General features: G+C 34.5%; 1 long non-coding RNA gene across 2 annotated transcripts in view; it reads right to left on the bottom strand.

The window, feature by feature from the left end:
- Window positions 1–485: 485 nt before the first annotated feature.
- Window positions 486–22,553, bottom strand: part of LOC138698753 (uncharacterized) — a 109,306-nt gene continuing 87,238 nt past the window's right edge. For both annotated transcript variants that reach the window (XR_011331935.1, XR_011331936.1), the window contains 2 exons: window positions 10,306–10,464; window positions 486–2,724 (listed from right to left, as the gene is read on the bottom strand). This is a non-coding gene — a long non-coding RNA (uncharacterized lncRNA). The remainder of the gene's footprint in view (window positions 2,725–10,305; window positions 10,465–22,553) is intronic.

Here is a 22,553-nt window from a genome sequence, read left to right as displayed (position 1 = left end):
ATGCGTAATTATGAATTCAAGGAAATTAAAGATAATGCAGTACCTTAATTAGTTGCAATATCTTATTTAATAACAATATTAATAATATTAGGTGAAAAGGGTAGGCTATAGTGCGTATATGTAAGATGTCAAGTTAATTTATTTCCGGAAATGTTTGGTGTATGAACTGAAGTACAGAGCAGACAGCCCCTCAGTTTATATGTAATATGTTTTAATATCAAGAATGACAGCCTTTTATTGTAATATAATTGAGGAGTAGAAGTTTGCAAATTACGTCTATTGTCCATAAAATATTGTACGAAGCATTTAATAAGCAATGATGAGTCCTTTAAATGTCCCAAATGTCAATGTCTTTTAAGTGTTCTGCTATGAATATATAGGGCAGAACAGCGCTCCGAGCGGCGGAATTGGCATTACGAGGGAACCACTTCAGACTCGTTTTTCAAGCTCTATGCGCCAGCTTGTATAATCTCGTAAGCAACGGTACGAACTCGTTGAAGGGTGCTTGCAATAATTACGAGACAGAGTGAGCACTTAAACATAAACATCGCACTTAACCCTTAAGCAGTCGTGCTTAACCACCCTACCCAATTAAACCGTTATTATCTCGAGTATGTGAATTCCGATTTCAAAAATGTTTACGGTTATTGTTGCCTTACCAATTCCAATAAAGGTACTGAAAGTTTCAGAAGTTAATGCTTACTGAATATATAGTTACGAGTTCCGTAATATCTGACTGGGGTGTTCACAACACCCCGCGGGACTACTTAGTTCTCCTTTTGAAAAGGGGGTCCTGGTTTAGATCCAACATATCTCGAAAATACAAAAGAAGTCCCGGTTCCAGGTACTACAAGAACTATAGTCCTGAACAACTTCAAAATTGTTTATATGCCTTTAAGTCGGGTCAATATAGTTAAAGAAAGGCATCTGAGAACACACTTGATTCCTGTCTTGAAAAAGCAGGAAAAAAGGTCATCATAGGTGATAATTTGAATTGTCATATCAGCCAATTTGTTCCAAAAACCTGTCAAAAAATATTTCCTTCGTATGCTTACCTCCAAATTCCACTCACCTTACCCGGCTACTGGACATTGCCTATTTTCGGCCACTCAGAATGAAATAGAGAGATGTCTTAAGGTCATGGAAAACATCAGAGAGTGGGGTAAGAAATAACACTTTTCCTAAGGACTTGTTTCCAACCTTATTGAAGGAAGCTTTAGATTCACTGAAACCGACAACAAAAGAAAAGCTAAAGTCTGGTTTTCGAAAAGCTAGTGTGTTTCCAATAAATAAACACTAGATTATTGATCGCCTAAACACAAAATGAGCAGGTTCCAGTTGACATGATTGGGGAGTCGTTCTTGGAAGAGATAATCTCGACCAATAAAGATTTTGAACTCTCTAGCTGTCTAGCAAAAACAAAAACAGGACAAAACATTTGCCCCGATTCAGATGTTAGAAATGGAAATGGCCCCAGCACTAGTACTATGAGGCCCATGACACAAGGATAGAAGTAAAATAAGACGTGTAGTAAAGAGTTCACCAGAAGAATCATCTGATGATGAAGATTTTTTTGTAGATTTTGAATTTCAATACGGTACAAGATAAGATAATTTACAAGCTGTAGAATTAATTCTTATGGTACAACTTTGTCTCACATTGCCACAGTCTCAAAGAACAATTGAAATTATCAAGTGAGACAAAGTAACCTCAAACAGGGGTCAACTTTGTATCGTACAACTCATTCGAATGTGTTTTTCTATTAGCAAATATGCAGCACACACTTTGAAACAATGATACTACCTCTAAAAATTATTCTAAAATTTATGTGTACCATTATCTCGTTGAAATTTTGTTAGTGGACCTATTATTTTGAATTTCTACACAAATAGCTAAAAAACAAAGTAACCCCACTTTATGGTAAAATACTCCTTCCAATCAGCATATTATATACCAGAAATGCTAATAAAGAGGAAAAAAATTATTTTCAAAATAAAAAAAAAGGTACGATAGAAAATTTCTGACTTCATTTTTGGAATCACCAGGTGGCAATATATAAGAAACACCCGAAATTATTTATTTAACAAAATCATTGTTGACCAGTGATATATATATTATTATCAAGCTCGCGGAACAATAAAAGAATAACACATTTCCAGAAGAAAATATGTTAATGTTCTGAAAGTTCATTCAATGTACTTCAAGGAAATATGAAAGTTCCATACAAAATTATTTAAAAATTCAGTGATTTTGTCCTTAATTTCGTGGAATGACCCTGAAGCTGTTACACAGCAAAGACAGTTTCTTAGTACATGCATGATCGATTCTAAGTATGCAATCGACTCTTAGTCATGGGATCTCAAAGCCACAGAATTAAGTGAACTTCTCTATTCATAGTGAAAAATTTATTCTCTTTCAGCTAGTTTTCCAGAACTTTTTATGGCTTTGATTCCTATTATAAGTACAGGGGTGAAGCATCGATTTTCAAAGCAGAAAATCATAATTGAAAATAATTTCTGAATTAAATTCAATGTCCTAATTACTGCCATGAATTTCTGCAATTTCCTCAGATTGAGAACTCAGATAATAATAATTACAGCATGGAACACATTATTTCGTGTTTTTGATCTTCATGTAAGACTGCAAAATGTTTATTCTTCCTTCTTCCAGTTGTCCTGCTGGTCCTGTTATGCACAATACTTTGAAAGACGGATGAACTGTGATCTGAAACAGACATAAAACATTATGTTTGAATATGTTGTTGTTTAGTCAGCTGTCCGAAGATATATTGGAATCTCAGAAGTGATACGAATAAGGCATCACATATGAAGCAACTAAGCCAGGAGATAATGGAGTAGAATGGTCAGTTCCTCCCCCCCCTCCATTGCATATAGGCCTATCAGTGATCACACTCATTTCATTCATAGTTTTCTGTCCAAGGGGAGGTCTTTCACTGCAAACCCAGCATTCTTAGTGTTAATGGAATTGGTGATAGTGAAATGGTAGTAATCTGGGGCGATTTTTTATGCTTTTATAAACTCGGCATTCTTAATATTAACAGTAAAATAACATGCAAACAAATTTAGTATCACCAATGCCTGCATAATAATATGTTTATGGACTAAAACCATAGTTTACAGTCTCTCAACCAGGGGTGCACGCAAGAGGAGGTTACAGGGTTTGAACCTTGAACTTAAAAAATTACATATATTTCAATATATTTCATTCGTTCAATGGATTTTCCTGTTATGTAAAGTGAAATGAGACAGGTTTGGAAAATACTGAAAACACAAAGTATATGATTATGTCTCGTGACCAGAATGTAGTATGAAATGGAAATTTATCCTTTGAAAAGATGGAAAAGCTCTAATATCTTGAAGCAACAGTAACAAATATAAATGACACTCGGGAGGAAATTCAATGCATAATAAATATGGGAAATGCTTGTTATTATTTGGTTGAGAAGCTTTTGTCATCCAGTCTGTTCTCAAAAAACCTGAAAGTTAGAATTTATAAAACAGTTATATCACCATTTGTTCTGTATGGTTGTGAAACTGGTACTCTCACTTTGAAAGAGGAACAGAGATTAAGGGTGTTCGAGAAGAAGGTGCCTAGGAAAATATCTGGGGCTAAGAGAGATGAAGTTATAGGAGAATGGAGAAAGTTTCACAATATAGAACTGCACGCATTGTATTCTTCACCTGACGTAATTAGGAATTAATATTTGAGGAGAAAAATTCGCTCCGGCACCAGGGATCGAACCCGGGTCCTTGGTTCTACATACCAAGCACTCTGACCACTGAGCTACGCCGAATCCAATCCACAGCACCGGATCGAACCTTCCTCCTTCAATGTTTCCCTTTGTGACCTGACTCCAAGTTAGGCATATAGCCTATGTTGACGTATATGTCCAATGTCAACTGCCATTATACTAGGCGCGGACTCAGTTGAGTGACTTGTTTGGCCGGGATTCCGCAGTTACGTGCACAGTAATCTGTACAAATATATGCACTGCAGCTATGAAAATATTATAGCTTTTTTATTAATTTGTCCTACAGAATAATATCTGTAATATTGACAATTAATATTTGAGGAGAAAAATTTGCTCCGGCGCTGGGGATCGAACACGGGTCCTTGGTTCTACATATCAAGCTCTCTGACCACTGAGCTATGCCGAATCCAATCCACAGCACCGGATCGAACCTTCCTCCTTCAATGTTTCCCTTTGTGACCTGACTCCAAGTTAGGCATATATGTTGACGTATACCGTCGACCAGGTATACTTTACACAAGGGGGGGTAACTTTACACATTTCTAGAAAAATGGTGTATAACAGTTTTAATAATGGCACACAATTCAGTCTACCACACATGTGAGCTTTTGTCACATAGAATCAGTTCCACGGAGTTGCTATACATTGTAATGTGCTGCCTTCTAAACATTTTTCTAGAAATGTGTAAAGTATACCCGGTTGACGGTATGTCAAATGTCAACTGCCATTATACTAGGAGTGGACTCAGCTGAGTGACTTGTTTGGCCGGGATTCCGCAGTTACGTGCACAGTAATCTGTACAAATATATGCACTGCAGCTATGAGAATATTATAGATTTTTTATTAATTTGTCCTACAGAATAATATCTGTAATATTGACAATTAGTATTTGAGGACGTCAACATATATGTCTAACTTGGAGTCAGGTCACAAAGGGAAACACTGAAGGAGGAAGGTTCGATCCGGTGCTGTGGATTGGATTCGGCGTAGCTCAGTGGTCAGAGCACTTGGTATGTAGAACCAAGGACCCGGGTTCGATCCCTGGTGCCGGAGCAAATTTTTCTCCTCAAATATTAATTGTCAATATTACAGATATTATTCTGTAGGAAAAATTAATAAAAAATCTATAATAGTAAATAGGAATATTAAATCCAGACGTTTGAGATGGGCAGCATATGTAGCACGTATGGGCAAGTCCAGAAATGCATAGAGAGTGTTAGTTGGGAGGCCAGAGGGAAAAAGACGGGCGCACTTCCGTACAGTTTAGGTATGTGTGTTTGTGTGTGTGTGTGTGTGTGTGTGTGTGTATTAATCGAAAAAAAATGTCATATAGACATGCGTCCTATTCTCAGTATTTTCTAGCTCCTAATTTTCGAGTAATATACACACACCTAAACTGTGCTCCAACCTTAGAGAAAATGCCACTGCCCCTGTACGCAATCATGCCCAAAAAGATCTTTGGGGAGGCCGAGACGTAGATGGGAGGATAATATAAAAATAGATTCGAGGGAGGTGAGATATGATGATAGGGACTGGATTAATCTTGCTTAGGATAGAGACCGATGGCGGGCTTATATGAGGGTGGCAATGAACCTCCAAGTTCCTTAAGGGGAGAGGATGGTATTTTTTGGTGAAAAATTAGTAAATTTTCAAAAAACAAAGAAATTCTTTAAAATACTCTGTGATATGTGTGGAATGCATAGCATAACATTTTGTGAGTATTTGTGCCCTTATCGGATGTTGAGTCGCCATTTTTAAACTTCCTGCATTATGGATTTTTAAATCACTCGCCCATTTTTATTGTTGTTTCAGGTAAATTAAATAAAAAAAAAAAATTTTTTTCTTTAAAATACCCTTTCATATGTGTGGAATGCAATGCATAACATTTTGTGGGTATTTGTGCCCTTATCGAATGTTAAGGCGTCATTTTTAAATTTTCTGCACTATGGATTTTTAAATCACACGCCCGCTTTTATCGGTTTCCAGTAACTTCATTTTTTTTGCTACATTGCCAGACAAAAATGGATATAATTTCTGAACTGTTAAAGATACATGCATGAAATTTAGAACATACATTCTTTAGACTATTAGGAAACTTTTCTCTGTAACGGAATTTTGTTAATTGATTTCATTTAAAAAATATGTCCGTTTGTTTGCAAGAAAGGAAATCAGAAAATTATTATTAAATTTTAATTGTTTATTTTACAAACGTAGGAACTAATATCAAAATTCTGTTACAGACTGTTTGTAGAAAATTCTTTTGCAAATACATTGCAAAAAATTGTTTGAATCTATCTTTAAAAACGGTTTAGATATATCGGTTTTAGTACAATCCTGCATTGGGTATATTTTTTTCAAATTTGGGTCCCCAAATAATTTCTTTTTCAAAATATTTTTATTTGGTTGAGTTGCCACAGCTATGAGCTCTCTACATACAAAAAATTAATATTTTACACCAAATAGGAAAAAAGTTTTAAGAAATACCACCCTCTCCCCTTAAAAGCCTTTGTAAGTAAGTTGTAAAGTGAAATGTCTTGCCTGGCATATACAAATAACTGTTGACTATATATATATATATATATATATATATATATATATATATATATATACGGCAGTTACTTTTGAGAAAATGTGGTTGAAAATGATTAAACGCTCGTAAATTCCGTGAAGTTTTGGTTTTAAATTTTAATATGTGATGTCCTTAAAATATATATCCCTTTGCCGCTAAAATTTTTTATACTTTAGCGTACCCTGGGTGCACTTAACTCATTTTTTAGAAATGTTTCTTGTACCTCTTTGCTTCTGACTCCCTCATATATATAATTATTGTATAAGTGTAATAATGACACAAGCATTTTTTATTACCGGTATATAAAATTAAACAGAAGTTAAAATTTGTTAAACTTTGATGACTGTGAAAAAATTACTTTTCATTGTTTTTATAAGGATATTCATGATTATGTTCTATTAGAACATAGTATAATATTAATAAATATACCGTAACATGATAATAATAATAATAATAATAATAATAATAATAATAATAATAATGATAATGATAATAATAATAATAATAATAATAATAATAATAATAATAATAATAATAGGTACTTACTTACAAATGTCTTTTAAGGAACCAGAGGTTCACTGCCGCCTTTACCTAAGCCCGAATAATAATAAGACTTACTTACAAATGGCTTTTAAGGAACCTCCAGGTTCATTGCTACCCTCACATAAGCCCGCCATCGATCCCTATCCTGTGCAAGATTAGTCCAGTCTCTATCATCATATCCCATCTCCCTCAAATTCATTTTAATATTATCCTCCCTCTCTGACTCGGCCTCCCCAAAGGTCTTTTTCCCTCCAGTCGCCCAACTAACACTCTATATGGATTTCTGGATTCGCCCATACGTAGTACTTACCCTGCCCATCTCAAACATCTGAATTTAATGTTCCTAATTATGTCAGGTGAAGAATACAATGCATGCAGTTCTGCGTTGTGTAATAATAATAATAATAATAATAATAATAATAATAATAATAATAATAATACACCAAATTTAAAATAAGTTACTGGTAATGTAAATTGTAAACAATTTTAATAATGACCTCACTACCTCTTGACAAAATTTTGGGTATCAGAAGTACGGTAATTGCTAAATTACTATAATTTGGTTTAAGAGACCATTACTTTCTTTCAGTCATCTGATGATTCATTTCTGCTCTTAACAATGAATAAACAAATATAAATATTGTCCGTAGTCACCTCTCAATGTGGGATGACTTCGGACATAATGAATTTTGCATGTATTACAGATGTTTCATTATATCTCGCCGGTGAGTGACTGTTAAATTTCAAGTGGCTTATCTTAGTCGTGGGCATCACAGTATAAAAAAGCATTACAACCTTTTGGTATATCCCTTCCCCCTCACCACAAACTGTGATGTTGCACACAGAGGCAGAGATAAAATAAAATATTTATATGATTTATATTGTTGAATACGAGTGTCTTTAGATACTCGTCTTACCTGTACATGTTATTTATGCTTTCAAGTACATGTATTAGTATGGCTTCGTAAGATTATAATAAATTTTCTTTTAATGATATACACGTATTTACAATTATGAGCAGAAATAAAAATACAAAATTAAGCAAATTTAAATGTTCAGAATCAAATATTATTTTCGCAATTTTTTTTCTTTTCACCTTTACACTCACTTTTTGTACAATTAGGGTATTTGTATTGCTTTCTGGGAAATCCTGCACTCTTCTCATGTACGGTACTCATCCCTTGCAAATCTGACATTGTACCCAATCTTGTTCAGGCTTTTTTTTTTTTCCTTTGTATAGAGGAGGGACTCGAAGACTTACACTGCAGGCTGAGGCTTATTGTGCTCACCACTCCTATTCTGTGAATGATGGGTAGCAGAACAACCACGATCTTGTATAAGTACAGAATGCCGTACAGTGATCTTAACCCAAGCTATTGTAGGGATGTGAATTAATGATGAATATGCGAATTAATGATGACGAAATGAGTCCGAGGTCCAACGCCAAAAGATACCCAGGAATTCTGTTTCAATCGGTTGAGGGAAAACCCTGGAAAAAACCCCAACCAGGTAACGTGTCCCAACCAAGATTTGAATGTGGGCCCTCTTGTTTCACGGTTAGAGCCATTACTCCACAGCAGTGGACTTGTCCAGGCTTACTTCACGACCACAGCTTACACAAATGACACATTCTGTGCTATCTGAACCATTGGCTTCCAAAGTGTCTTCAGAAGAGGATGAATCAGAGATATCTTCATTTCGTGAATTCTGCTGTACTGAATGTTGGAGTTCAATACTTTCATGTGGTGTGATGTTCATACATTTCCCTCTACTCTGGGTCCTAGTTGCAGGAGCCACTCAAACATCAAGAAGCATCTCTACAAAATGTGTCAGTCCAATATTTATGTTGCTCATTTCCAGTTTTTCTGTCGGATTAAAATTGGGAACCCTTCTTAAAACTTGCTGGAAATGAAGTAAGTAAATATAATTTAAGGTTTTAAAATTACAAGTTTAATTTTGAAATTATGAAATCTCCTCGTTTCTAGCATGTAAGCATATTTGTACATACGGTACGTAATATAGTACTCAGATACTCTCTTCTTCTCTGTCAAATTAAGTCTCTCTAATTTAATTTAATCTTCTAACTTATATAGCTACCTAGAGGTCCAGGCTTCTATATTCTGTTACTGCGGTCTGTGGCAATATAAGCCTACGAGTGGAGTAACAGCGAGTCTGGCCGCGAAATCAGGTGGCCTGGGTTCGAGTCCTGGTTGGGGCAAGTTACTTGGTTGAGGTATTTTCCGGGGTTTTCCCTCAACCCAATATGAGCAAATGCTGGGTAACTTTCGGTGCTGGACCCCGGACTCATTTCACCGGCATTATCACCTTCATTTCAGTCAGACGCTAAATAACCTAAGCTGTTGATAAAGCGTCGTAAAATAACCTACTAAAATAAAAAAAATAAATAAATAAATAAAATAAGCCTACGAGTGAAAGTACAGTGAAGTACAGAAGTGAATATGAAAACTGCAACCCAATAATATTGTATTGAAATATTGAAGATAAAAATTGATATTACAAAAAAGTGTATTGAGTACTCCAAACAAAATAAATGGATGTAAGAGTTAGCAAATGGGACTGTTGGTCCAGGGCTGCAAATCTCGCTTATGCTGATCCGGTATTTGTTTTTTTTTATTCAAACGGTTTTTACAACTATAAGGCGAATGTTAGATAATCCCATGGTGAATCCTCGAATTGAGGACCGTTTTTGCAAAACTTGCTAACTGAAAAAACTAAATTTTACAGGAGAGACAAAACACTATAATAAGCAAGTTTTGCTGTAACTCTCACTTATAGCAGAAAGCAAGTTTTGAAAAAACACACTATAATGAAGAGGAATAACCCAATTTTACTAAGATGCTTTGAACATCATGTAGAGGCCTGCCTTATGTTAACGAATCCATAAAAATCTCAATTTTGCAAATTTTGCAGTTAGCAAGTTTTGCAAAAACGGTCCTCAATTCATCTTGGCAAATTAATAACCTACCACTGCCAATTCCATTGGTGCCAGATAACTACTCTCTTGATACCGCATTGTTAAACAAGTGGTACGGTACTGTAATGAAGTTCAAGTTGAATATAACGATGGTCTTTGTGTTTAATTGTTTTTCGTATATGGGTAATACACCAACAAATGAAGGACACACTTCACATCAAGGGAAAAATTATTTCTTAGAAAGGCATTTTTTCTTACACCTATTAAATGTTAATATTGATTAGCACGTTAATTTCCAATTAGCGTACCTGCCACATAAAATCGAAAAAAGAAATAGCTGGCACTAATATTTGAAGAAAAATATAACAAATTAAAACATGGATAGTGTTAGTTAACACATAGTAATAAGAGAGCAGTGAAATATCTAATTTGCTAAGACAGTTAAAGAGATGATTAAATACTGTTTTGAAGTAAGTCCTAACATACTTTCAATATTTGTGTACAGTGGGTTAGAAGAGCGGGTACAGGTCAACTTTGGGTAGACTTAGATCCCTGTTCTAGATGTTCTAGGAGTTGTCCAATGTTGTTTCCGACTTAAACTGCGGTGACAACTGCACACCACACAGAAGCCATACACCAGGAACCCTGCAAAGTTATTGTAACACATACAGCACATATGACAAGGTAGCTTATTCTTATTATGCACAATATATTATAGTACTGTATATATATTTTTTATCAAGTATGGTATGCTTATTGTTTCTAATTGTTTATTTCCTGACTTGTTAAAATTGGTTTGGGCATCTTTAAATACTACTACTTTGCTATAAGATTACTTGTAAGATGGCCGGAAGAATTATAACTTACCTACCTATGTGATTTTTAAAACCTCTGCAACTTTTATCCAAAATTTATGAATTTTAAACAACATAGGCTTAAACATGCTTACAATACTATCATCTATATAAAATTTGGTGCCATTAAGGCTAGTAGTTTTGAAATTATATTTTTAAATATATTTTACATTGACGTTGACTAAAAAAGCTCCTTGCAACAAAGTTTTCAAAATTTTTAGTTCATATTGGCTCAAAAGCTTGAAAATAGTCATGGGAATATATATTAATTAGCTTTTTGAGGTCAGTCTAAATAGAGAGTAACAATACATTTTAAGTGGATTTTCTTAACTTTTTACCATTATTTCATCATAATGTCCCCTTAAAAGTTTGAGTATCTACGATTTCCAGCCATCTGATAAATTACAGAAAAAATTATGTTGGATTCATTTTATTTACAATAGATGGCACAACATACAACATTTAATTTTTATCTGAAAAATAATATAATTTAGCCACAGGTTAGGTTATTAATTTTATTAAATTCACGCATCTACTACAGTCGAACTTGGTTAATTCGAAGTTGAATGAGTTATTAAAAACGATCGAATTATCCAAGAATCAGAATTCAACAAGTTACAGTTGTTTTCTTACTTTCTATGCCAGAGACATTTTAATTTAAATATATCAACGTCTTTTAAAGAAAAGGTCCAAACCAACCAACAAAATTTATAGTCTCCATGGGAATTGTACCCGAAACTTCTTGTATAAAAACTAAATGCAGTGTAATAATAAGAGAAAAATTATTTATTCAAGATTTTGTACAACATTGTAAAAATACAGAACATTAAAATTTTTTAGAAAAGTTTGATACTTTTTTATTTTTTTAACATTTAATATTTGATTCATGCAAAAATTCTTCGAGTTCACTGAACGATTGGAAAATTGTTTAACTCATATTTTGTTGTCCTTCAACATAGCATTTTAATTCTTGTATGTTGTGCATAGCCTGGGCGATTGTAGGCAATGGTTTGTTTTTAAGTGGGTTATTTTACGACGCTTTATCAACATCTTAGGTTATTTAGCATCTGAATGAGATGGTGATAATGCCTGTGAAATGAGTCCGGGGTCCAGCACCAAAAGTTACACAGCATTTGCTCATATTGGGTTGAGGGGAAACCCCGGAAAAAACATCAACCAGGTAACTTGCCCAGACCGGGAATCGAACCTGGGCCACCTGGTTTCGCGCCAATATAGACAATGGTTTCTCTGGATGTTATGGCTCCTCTTCATCTGAAGAGAGGGTGACAGTCTGCTGGCGCTATATTGCGTGCAGGTTTTAGTAATTTTGGAACTGAATGTCATTGTATTTCACTTCGAATTACATAAAAAATCAAATTACAGACATTTTTTAAACATTGTGTTGTGTAGGAATGTCAAGGGACCGCATGAAAAGTACGGTACATACTTTTAGAAGTACTAGCAGAAAACATGGTAATAATTCATCCTGTGCTTCGATTCTTTTTTCGTGCATCATATCTGCCTGTGTACTCTTCTTTACTTCATTTCAATAAAAAAACAAGCAAATAGCTCACATTAAAAGATATTATGCTGTTACTATACCAATTTCACTGTATTGTAATTCTTAAAATATATTAATTTTCGGGCCAATGTTTATTATAACATACTTTTTTTGTTTTGTTTTGACGAATAATAACTTACGTCTCAAATTGTTGTTACCGTAACAGGAACAAAAAATTAATCTTTACGTAGATTCAAAATATTATGCTCTTTTATAATGCTTTATATACAGAACTGTCCAAAAGTAATGCATAATTGCAATTAATTAAATGAGGCAATTTTGTATGTACATAAAGCTGAGACATGTCAGACCTTCAAAATTAGGCTTTTGGGTATTCTACCGTGTCCTGGAACTGTGGAATACTCAAAACCTAATTCTGATCACAGTAAAAACTCATATACGTATAAAAGGCTTTAAATATTGGCATTCACTACGTTACCAAGGAAAATTATTTTCTGTAGTTGTCGGATGACGCTGGAAGAGAGTAAACGTTGTTTGTGCATAACAGAAGGAAATAATTTATTTCTCAGGACATACGTAGTATGATTACGGACAGAAACGCTGCATACAAAACGTTTAAACATGACAAGAGAGAAATCTCTTATCATTATTATAAACTCTTACGTAACAGAACTACTCAAGCCATTAGAAACGCAAAACTGAGACATTTTCATAACATCTTGAAAGGGGGAGCTGACCCTTCCAAACTGTGGAGAAACTTACGGACAATTGGCTTAGGAAATCCCAAGTCTCAGGTAGACAGTGTGCCAGTTTCTCTTGACGAACTAAATGACCATTTTGCAACTGTACAGTCAATAACCTTGGATACGGTCGACAAACAGCAGACAGTTAACGAATTACAAATGACTCCAATTCCGGATAGTGAAATATTTTTCTTCACTTATGTCACAGAAACTGAAATGAGAGCGGCAATAAAACGTATTACTTCTAAAGCTGAAGGTGTGGATAATATTAGTATAATATTATTGAAGAAAATATTGGACATAATACTGCCGACATTAACACATATATTCAACGCCTCACTCATAACTTCTACCTACCCGAACCTCTGGAAGAAAGCCTTTATCCGTCTGATCCCTAAAATTAAAACCCCATTATGTGCAAATGATTTCCGTCCAATTAGTATCCTACCTGCCCTATCAAAAGCTCTGGAACGTATTGTTCACAAACAACTAATGAACTATCTAACCAAACATGCCTTACTGGACGAATACCAATCCAGGTTCAGAAATGGACATAGTACGACTACAGCACTACTAAAAGAGAACGAGGATATACGTGAAGCCACAGATGAACGTAAATTAACATTACTGACATTACTTGACTTCAGTAAGGCATTTGATACAGTTGACACGGACCTTCTATTATGTAAATTAAGACTTCTGAATCTTTCTGAAAGTTCTGTTACTTGGTTTGAATCTTACCTTCGCGAACGTCAACAATGTGTCATTGCATGCGATTATTCTTCAAGATGGTGTGTCGTGAAATCTGGAATTCAACAAGGATCAGTTCTCGGACCTTTACTCTTCATGATCTATATTAATGACGTGACTAAAATGATAAAACACTGCAAATACCATATGTATGCTGACGACTTGCAAATTTATTTGCATTTCCACCCTGATGAGACTAGTGACGCAGTAAATAAAATAAACGAAGACTTAAATTCGATTTCACTGTGGTCACACAAATTTGGATTAAGGTTAAATCCAGAGAAATCACAAGCAATCGTAATGGGACATAATCGTCTACGAAGTACTCTTGATAGTGGTACTATACCACATATAACATTGAATGGGATTATTGTTAAATACAGTGAAACAGTTAAAAATCTTGGCATTTTTATGGATAGCGATCTAAATTGGAACACCCAAGTAACACACACTTGCAAAAAAAATTTTCTCAACTTCACTCTTTGTTTCATATGAAAGAATTTCTACCACTTAGTCTAAAAAAGAATCTTATTCAGACGCTTGTAATGCCCCATTTTGATTATTGCGATTCCTTACTAACTAATGTAAGTTCACTCTTAGCTGAGAGACTACAACGTGTTCATAATGTGTGCATACGATTCATCTGCAATACTCGTAAATTTGACCATATAAAACCTTCCCTCCAGTTACTTTCATGAGTGCGTCTTAAGGAACGAAGAACAATACATTCACTGTCTCTTCTATTTAGAATCATGCATACTTCTACTCCGAATTATCTCTTATCGTGCTTTCAATCTCTTACAACTCTTCGAAACCGACATCAAGCACTTCTTTCTATCCCTCATCATAGAACATCTCTATACTCATCCTCGTACACTGTAGAAATACCTCGTCTCTGGAATTCGCTACCTAATGATGTCAGGGACTGCCGGACTTTATCACAATTCAAAATTAAATTGGAAAATTTTGTCTTGTTTAATGCTTTTTAGATATTGCTAGAAGTGTTGATTTGTGTTTTTTTTACTCCAGATTAAAATCGTAAGTTTCTTGTTTATGTTAGTTAATTAGGATACAATTAATTATACTTAATCACTCATTTAAAGTTTGTGTGACTGCAACCTGTGTATATTTTTGTATGACTTGACTTCGTTTATAGTGTTTTTTTTTTCCTTTTTATTTCTGTTATTGTATTTGTATTCCTGGTGTTGTGGAAGAGAAGGCCTGATGGCCTTAACTACACCAGAATAAATAAATAAATAAATAAATAAATAAATAAATAAATAAATAAATAATTCACTCGAAACTTACTGCAGTTAAACATTATTATGTAGTTACAGTATAATAATACGCATATTAAGAACACGGATTGATCGTTGTGTGCCTTGTGCAGACTGTAGAAATTTCCATTAATTGGCAAACAATATTGTAGATGGTTTTGAAGGCAGTGGAATATGGCCCATCAACAAGAGCAAATTTCGAATGGGAATGGTGATGGGAGATAACAATGCTCTTAATTCTAGACCTAATCATCCAGGGGCTAATAATTCACAGCCTGGTCCATTGGAGATTCAGAATGAATCTGCCGAGATGTCAAGTAGGCCTACCATACGGAGAACAAAAATATTTCTTCTGTGGTTGAAGTCATAAAGGAAATGTTTCAGCCACCAAACAAAGATGAAAAGGCAAATAACCAAAACAAGATGCCTAAAATCTGATGGGTTTCTTGCCGAAATTCAAGAAAAAGAAAATAAAGCAAAAGAGAAGATAAAGAAACTGATCCTTGAGAGCAGTACCAATGACAGTGCTGAAGAAGATGAAGTTGAAGCAGAAGATAACGACGAGGAAGAAGAACGTTGTGGTTCTTGGAAAAGGAGATTCATAGATGACTGTCATGGGAATCATGGATTTCCTGCCAGAGTTACAGTGTTTGGTTTCATTAGACATGCCAGAGCTTGTCAAACATAGCACATCTTAAGCGATTTGTTTGCGCATAGTGTAAACATTCAAAGTGAGACTTTTCTACCCAATCCCAGGCATTTTATGCTTGATAAAAAAAACTTTCTATAATAAATGAAGAAGCTCAAGTGATACTGTCCGACAGTGGCGTATACTGGTTAAAGGGTTTGGGCTACCACTGACCCTATTATTACACAAAATATATTTTAAAATCCCTATAATAAAATTCCTTACATATTTATGTGAATTCCAGACGTTTTGATTGGGACGAAAATACGTTGATGACTTCGTCATTGAAATTACAGTTGGGCCACTTGCAAAGTTTCTGTAGAAATGACTTTTCAATGGATATTAGTGCCAAGCCGGATAAACGTTCTTGTGTATGAGTTGATCTACAGTAGGATTTTATTCTCTTCAACGCAGAAAATGTTCTTTCTACCGATGCTGACGTAGCTGGTATTGTCACAATTAATGTTGCCAATTTAAGGACTTCAGGAATAACTTGGTTCAGCTGGTTGTCATATATGGCAGATAATATTTCATGGATAGGTTTGTTCGAAAAATCAAAGACTTCTGCTGAATATATTACACTTAATTCATTTTTCAAGCGTACTTGATCAAAGTGACTGTTATAGGACGAAATAATTTGTTTAGTGCCTCATTCGGGAAGTTTTATCTATAAGCAGAAAATTTTTGAGAATCTAGAAGATGTGTGAACTGAAGCTTTCCATAATCAGAAAATCTGTCAGTAATTTCCATGTGCATACGATCTAGTATGCTGTAGTACAGCTGCCTGTATTTCAATTCATCATCTCCTTTTCTTCGCTTTAATGGTGGTTCCATTGTATTGGCTGAAGAATTTTCATTTTCCATATTACTCCATATGGACGGAAACCCACTACCTCTGAATTCAGATATAGTATTTTTTTTAACTTTGATACCTCTTGCAAGTAGTATGCTATGTCTAGACTTTTTGTCTGAAGAATATTGTAGAGCACATCTGTATGTGCGAACACTCTAGCATAGACTTCAAGAAGAAATATATTCTGAAACTGTGTGAAAAAATTCAAATATCCTTGAGCCTGCACATTTACAGCATCATCCCAGTTTTCTTCAGAGTCATTACAAATGATATTTTTAAAGAAAGCAGTCCGTTTTTCTCTGTATTCCTTTACTGTATTTACAAGCCGAGATGTAAAATTCAATCTAGTTGGTGCTACTTTTGGGAGTTTCTTGTTCATAAATTCCTTGAGTTTTCTGATCTTTTAGGAGATGATGAGAAAAATGCAGCTAAACCCGCCAGTGTTTTGAAAAAAATGCGGCATTCTGGAATGGATGAAGTAGTTTGTTGCAAAACTAAATTGAGAACATGGCTGTAACAATGGACAAATAGTGCTTGAGGATACTTTCCTTGAACTTTTGTTTTTAAGCCATTAATATTTCCCGCCATAACTGAAGCACCATCGTATGTCTGTGCAATTAACTTATTGCCGACATTGTATTCTGCTATAACACCTTCCACATGCTGAAACAAAGCAGCAGCAGTCTTGTCCGAACTGACATTTGTGAATCCTATAAACCGTTCTTGAACATTGGCAGTATTGTCGACGTATCTTAAAACAGTGGGCAATTGACTCTGATTAGAGCAGTAACTTGTTTCATCAACAACAATGGCCACAAAAGGTTTTATGTTCTTTATCATAACCCCACTTATAGCAAATATTAAGTCATTCTGAATTGCGAGATAAGTACCACGAAATACTGTTGAACTCTCAAGATGATTGGCCAGTAAATGGTCAAATTCACTTAAGGAACTTAAATATTCAATATAATTTCCTATATTGTCTGATTCCACACTCTCGTTATGACCCCGAAAAGCCAATTCTTGTTTTCCTAGAAAGCAGACTGCGTTAATAAGATGCAGTAAAATCTCCCGATTTTTTTTTTTCACAAGAGCATTGTGTTGGTTGATGTGTAGAGCTTTTCGCTTATCTAGCTGTAAATCAATTCTTGTCTTCCCAAAGTTTGCAAAGTTCATGCTACTACAAATATGAGCTTTTGATTTGTCGTATTCTAGGACTGCCGTTCGAAGGGAGTTCATATTAGAAAACCCCTCTTTTGACCACACATTAGTTTCGTGGCTAAATAACAAACATGGCCAGCAAAATAGTTTAGACAGTTTAGAAGTACCACACAACCAATTCCACTTACCATATGATGTTGAAGTGAAATGGCGTGTGTACTCTCGCTGTTTTTCTTTTACGTCCATGGACAAATTTAACTCAGGAGTTGGTCTTTCCATTTTCACAATTTCAACTTTCTCGTTGATATGTACGACGGTTAAAAGGCACTTTTAATAAACCTTCTATTACACAGTCATTTTCAACACAAACCTCTCCAGAAACTTGTTCTGCCATATTTTTCACAATATCACTTAATTGGGAAATTAAAAACTTAATAATTCACAATTAATATAACTCTTAGACACTCGAACAAATCACAGATTTAAAATAATGCACTGCAAGAACACAATCACATTCATGAGCTAGCATACTAAGCGTATTGCTGCTTCGCGCCTGCGAAGAAACCGATCACGAGAGCGGCAACTCACCTGCCTACATTGCACGATGGAAACAGAAGGGAGAGGGGGGGACGGGCAGTTGTGCCACAGAACAGCGTGCGCGGTACAGGCTACCTCACATAGCAAGCGGTTTCTCCAGCGATGCAGCCTTGACAACTTGTTTCTTTTCGAGAGCAGAGAGCGCATATAAATCTAACAATTACTTTAATTTTAATTACAATGGTAAAACTAATAATACAAAATTATTACATTATGTTATATTATAAACTTTTTCTTTTGTAATTTCCTTGGGCTACCGCCGGTAGCCCCGGTAGTCCGCAAAATACGCCCCTGCTATCCGAACATGAAAATTGTTCTTTAAAAAGTTTACAGAATGATTAGAAAATCGATTTTTTTTGTCAATTGTTTTGATTATCCATTTTAGGGCACCAATGTCCGTTATTGGATAGTTATGTTCATTTTCTCTTACAGCATATCTTCAATGATAAGAGTGATAAAATTTAATTATATTTGTCAAAAGTTAGTGTGTACTTTTTTTAAATTTAAATTAATTTTTGTTCAGAAATGTCAAAATATACTATTGTTTAACACCACTTCGAGAATATATATCCAAAACTGGGCTCTTACCTTATTACATACAATTACAATATACATGTAATATTCATGCAAATTTGTAAAAAAAAAACTTATATCTATTTAACCCTCACCATTTATGAATTAAGTAATATATCTTAATTGTCTAATTATAAAGGATGACAATATTGTGTAATACAGAACAGGAGCTATACTGTATTTTTCGAATAGCAGTTCAAGGAAGTGAACTGTAATATAATTCTCAACATGATGAAGGCTAAGGAAGAGACTAGTGAAGTGCTTTGTGTGGAGTGTGGCATTGTATGGGGCAGAAAATGGACATTACGACGAAGTGAAGAGAAACAAATAGAAGCATTTGAAATGTGGATATGAAGAAGGATGGAGCCTGTGAAGTGGACAGATAGAATAAGAAACGAAGTTGTGTTGGGAAAGAGTGAATGAAGAGAGAATGATGCTGAAACTGATCAGAAAGAGGAAAAGGAATTGCCTGGGTCACTAGTTGAGAAGAAACTACCTTCTGAATGATTCCCATTGAAGAGAATGGTGAACGGGAAAAGAGTTTGGGGCAGAAGAAGATATTAGATGATAGACGACATTAAGATGTATGGATTATATGAGGAGACAAAGAGGAAGGCAGAAAATAGGAAAGACTGAAGAATGGTGAGTTTGCGGTGAAAGACCTGCCCTTGGGCAGAACACTATGAATGAATGGTGAAGGAACCGAACGATTGAAAAATAGGCTACAAAATGTGAGAAAACATGTCACTTGGGTGATACTCACATTTTCAAATTGACCATTGTTTTGTCGCAAGTCGAAAATTGATTCCTAGAAAAGGCTTTGGGGGACAGGTCCATTTTCGTTTTCTAGTTCACATAAAGCTTCTTTTTTTTTTTTTTTTTGTTTCTTTATCACAACACTTGACTTGAAATTAGTGAAGTATATTTTATATTAATAACAAATAATAATTAATGAACTTCGTGACAAATAAGTATTTTAACTAAGCATGTAGACACATTGAATACATTAAATGAAATTAATAGCCATAGACTATATTCTGAGCAGACTGTGAATGCTAAGTCAAGGGCCAAGTCAAATCTGGTGAAGGAGAATAAATCTTCGTGTGTAAATACTAGTGAAAAAAGAAATTCTCAGGATAACAAAATCTGAGGGTTAAAATCCGAAATAAATGTAATTTTCACGGGCGAAAACTTTAAAAATGTGACTCAGCAATCTGAACCTAGCGGACATTTGCAAAACAATGTTATAAGAAATAATAATGAAAGTTGGTCACAGGTAGTTTCGCATAGGAGAACGAAACGACCAGTAGTTGTGAGTACTAATGATGTTAAGGTATTAGATGTATCGAAAATGATTTCACTACATGTATATAGACTTGTCCCAGATCTTAAACAAGAGAGTATCATACAGTTTTTGAAGCCTGTTCTCCCAGTAATAAGTTGTGAGAAATTGAACTCTCGTCATCTAGAGATTTATTCATCTTTTAAGATTGACATTGTGGAAGAGCATTTGAAGGTAGCATTAAACACGAATACCTGGCCAGCTAAAACTTGTGTACGTGGTTTTTTCATCCACGTCAGACAATCATAGAGGATTAACCAAGAGCACAGATCATCTCGACGTCTTGGAGGTGACGACAACTGTTGGTATAACTGATCTTAAAAGTGGTTTAATCAGGACGTTTTTAATAAATCTTCTGATTACAATTCCAACATGCGTTTGCCAATTGTAATGAATGTGTCATTTCTTATATTTATTTTTATAACCATCCAGTCAATTAACTTAAATGTAAACTTGATGAGCTGACTTTATTTTTGTATTCAGTGAATTGTGATGCATTATGTGTGAATGATCATTAGTTAAATAATAATGAGATAAATTTATATGTTCCAGATGATTATCAACTTGCTAGTAGTTTCTGTTGGTCTGTAAAATTGTATCAGCTTCTTTTGTTTCTGGCTAAGTGGAAGAGAAGGCCTGATGGCCTTAACTTTGCCAGAATAAATAAACAAATATTATTATTATTAGATATCAACTTTACCCGTGGGGATGTAGCTATCTATATCCATTAAGAATAATAAACTTACATTTAATTTGATTGATATAAGTCAATTTTGTATTGAGAAAATCTTTGAGGCTTCTGCTATTATCTTAATTCTTTAAATATAATTGTTGTAACTGTTTATCGAACATCAAATTCTAATATAGCATTATATACTCAAAATATGGAAGGATTAATTACTTTTCTTAAGGTTTAAACACTATGATATATTTATATTTGGTGATCTTAATTTTGACCCTAAAGATATTGATGGTTACACAATTGATTTTTGTAACATGCTTAGATCTTACAACTTTATTGTATTAATGCTAAACCTACGAGACTTAACAGATGTCTTGATAATATTATTACTAATGTACATAGAAGTAATATGCAAGATGTTATACAACTACATTTATCTGATCATTTAGGACTGTTAATGAAATTACCAATTACTTACTTACGGCTTTTAAGGAACCAGGAGGTTCATTGCTGCCCTCATATAAGCCTACCATTGGTCCCTATCCTGAGCAAGATTAGTCCAGTTCCTACCATCATATCCCACCTCCCTCAAATCCATTTTAATATTATCCTCCCATCTACATCTCGAACTCCCCAAAGGTCTTATTCCCTCCGGCCTCCCAACTAACATTCTATACGCATTTCTGGATTCGCCCATACGTGCTACATGCCCTGCCCATTGCAAACGTCTGTATTTAATGTTCCTAACAATTATGTCAGTTGAATAAAATGCATGCAGTTCTGTGTTGTGTAACTTTCTCCATTCGCCTGTAACTTCATCCTTCTCAGCCCAAATATTTTCCTAGGCACCTTATTCTCAAACACCCTTAACCTCTGTTCCTCTCTCAAAGTGAGAGTCCAAGTTTCATAACCACACAGAACAACCGGTAATGTAACTTAATTGAATCGCTTATTTCAGAAACCAGTTAAGCGCCAAGTTTGCCAATTGTGGGAAAATAAAACTTTCTAGCATCAGACTAAATTGTTTGATAGTGGTTTTAATATTCTTTGCTGAAACTAATACATATTTCAATACTTTTTATCTAAGGAAAATTATTTTGTACGTTTTTAACTTTGGAGTAAAAAATACGAAAAAATGTTTGCACTTAACGGTTTCTGCAATAAACGAATGGTGGAAATGCATTTTTATGACATAATTCTCGATTTTGTTATAAAACCCATATGTTTTTAATTCTAATTAGGTTTAGACTACATTGCTAATAGAAATATAATTTTAATAAAAGGATGAAATAATCAGCTATGCCTACTCATCATGATAGGAGCTAATCAATCCTTATAAACAAACTCTGCAGCACATTCTACCTCTGTAGTAATGCGGTCATAAAAGTGTACATATCCAACCAGGTAAGATTTTAGGACATTTAGGTCTTGTAGCTTCTTGATATTAATGGGAACCTAAAACAATAACGAAGAAATTTAGGGCTCAGACCAAAACACTAATGAAGAGTGTCCAAAAGTATATTTTATAGTACAATATATGTTAGAGTTTTTATAAGCTTTTAAATGAAAGAATATTGTTACACGTAAGCCTAAGTAATATTTTGGTAAGTATGCCTAATAAATTATGTTTATAAACTTACATTTTCTCAAGGGTAGGCCATTTGGGTTGTAAGTCAGGAGCAAGATCTGTTT

The sequence above is a fragment of the Periplaneta americana genome, chromosome 1 (assembly GCF_040183065.1).
Source record: "Periplaneta americana isolate PAMFEO1 chromosome 1, P.americana_PAMFEO1_priV1, whole genome shotgun sequence".
Taxonomy (NCBI): Eukaryota; Metazoa; Arthropoda; class Insecta; order Blattodea; family Blattidae; genus Periplaneta; species Periplaneta americana.
Note: the sequence above shows the minus strand (reverse complement) of the source record. Positions and strands in the feature narration are given on the sequence as shown.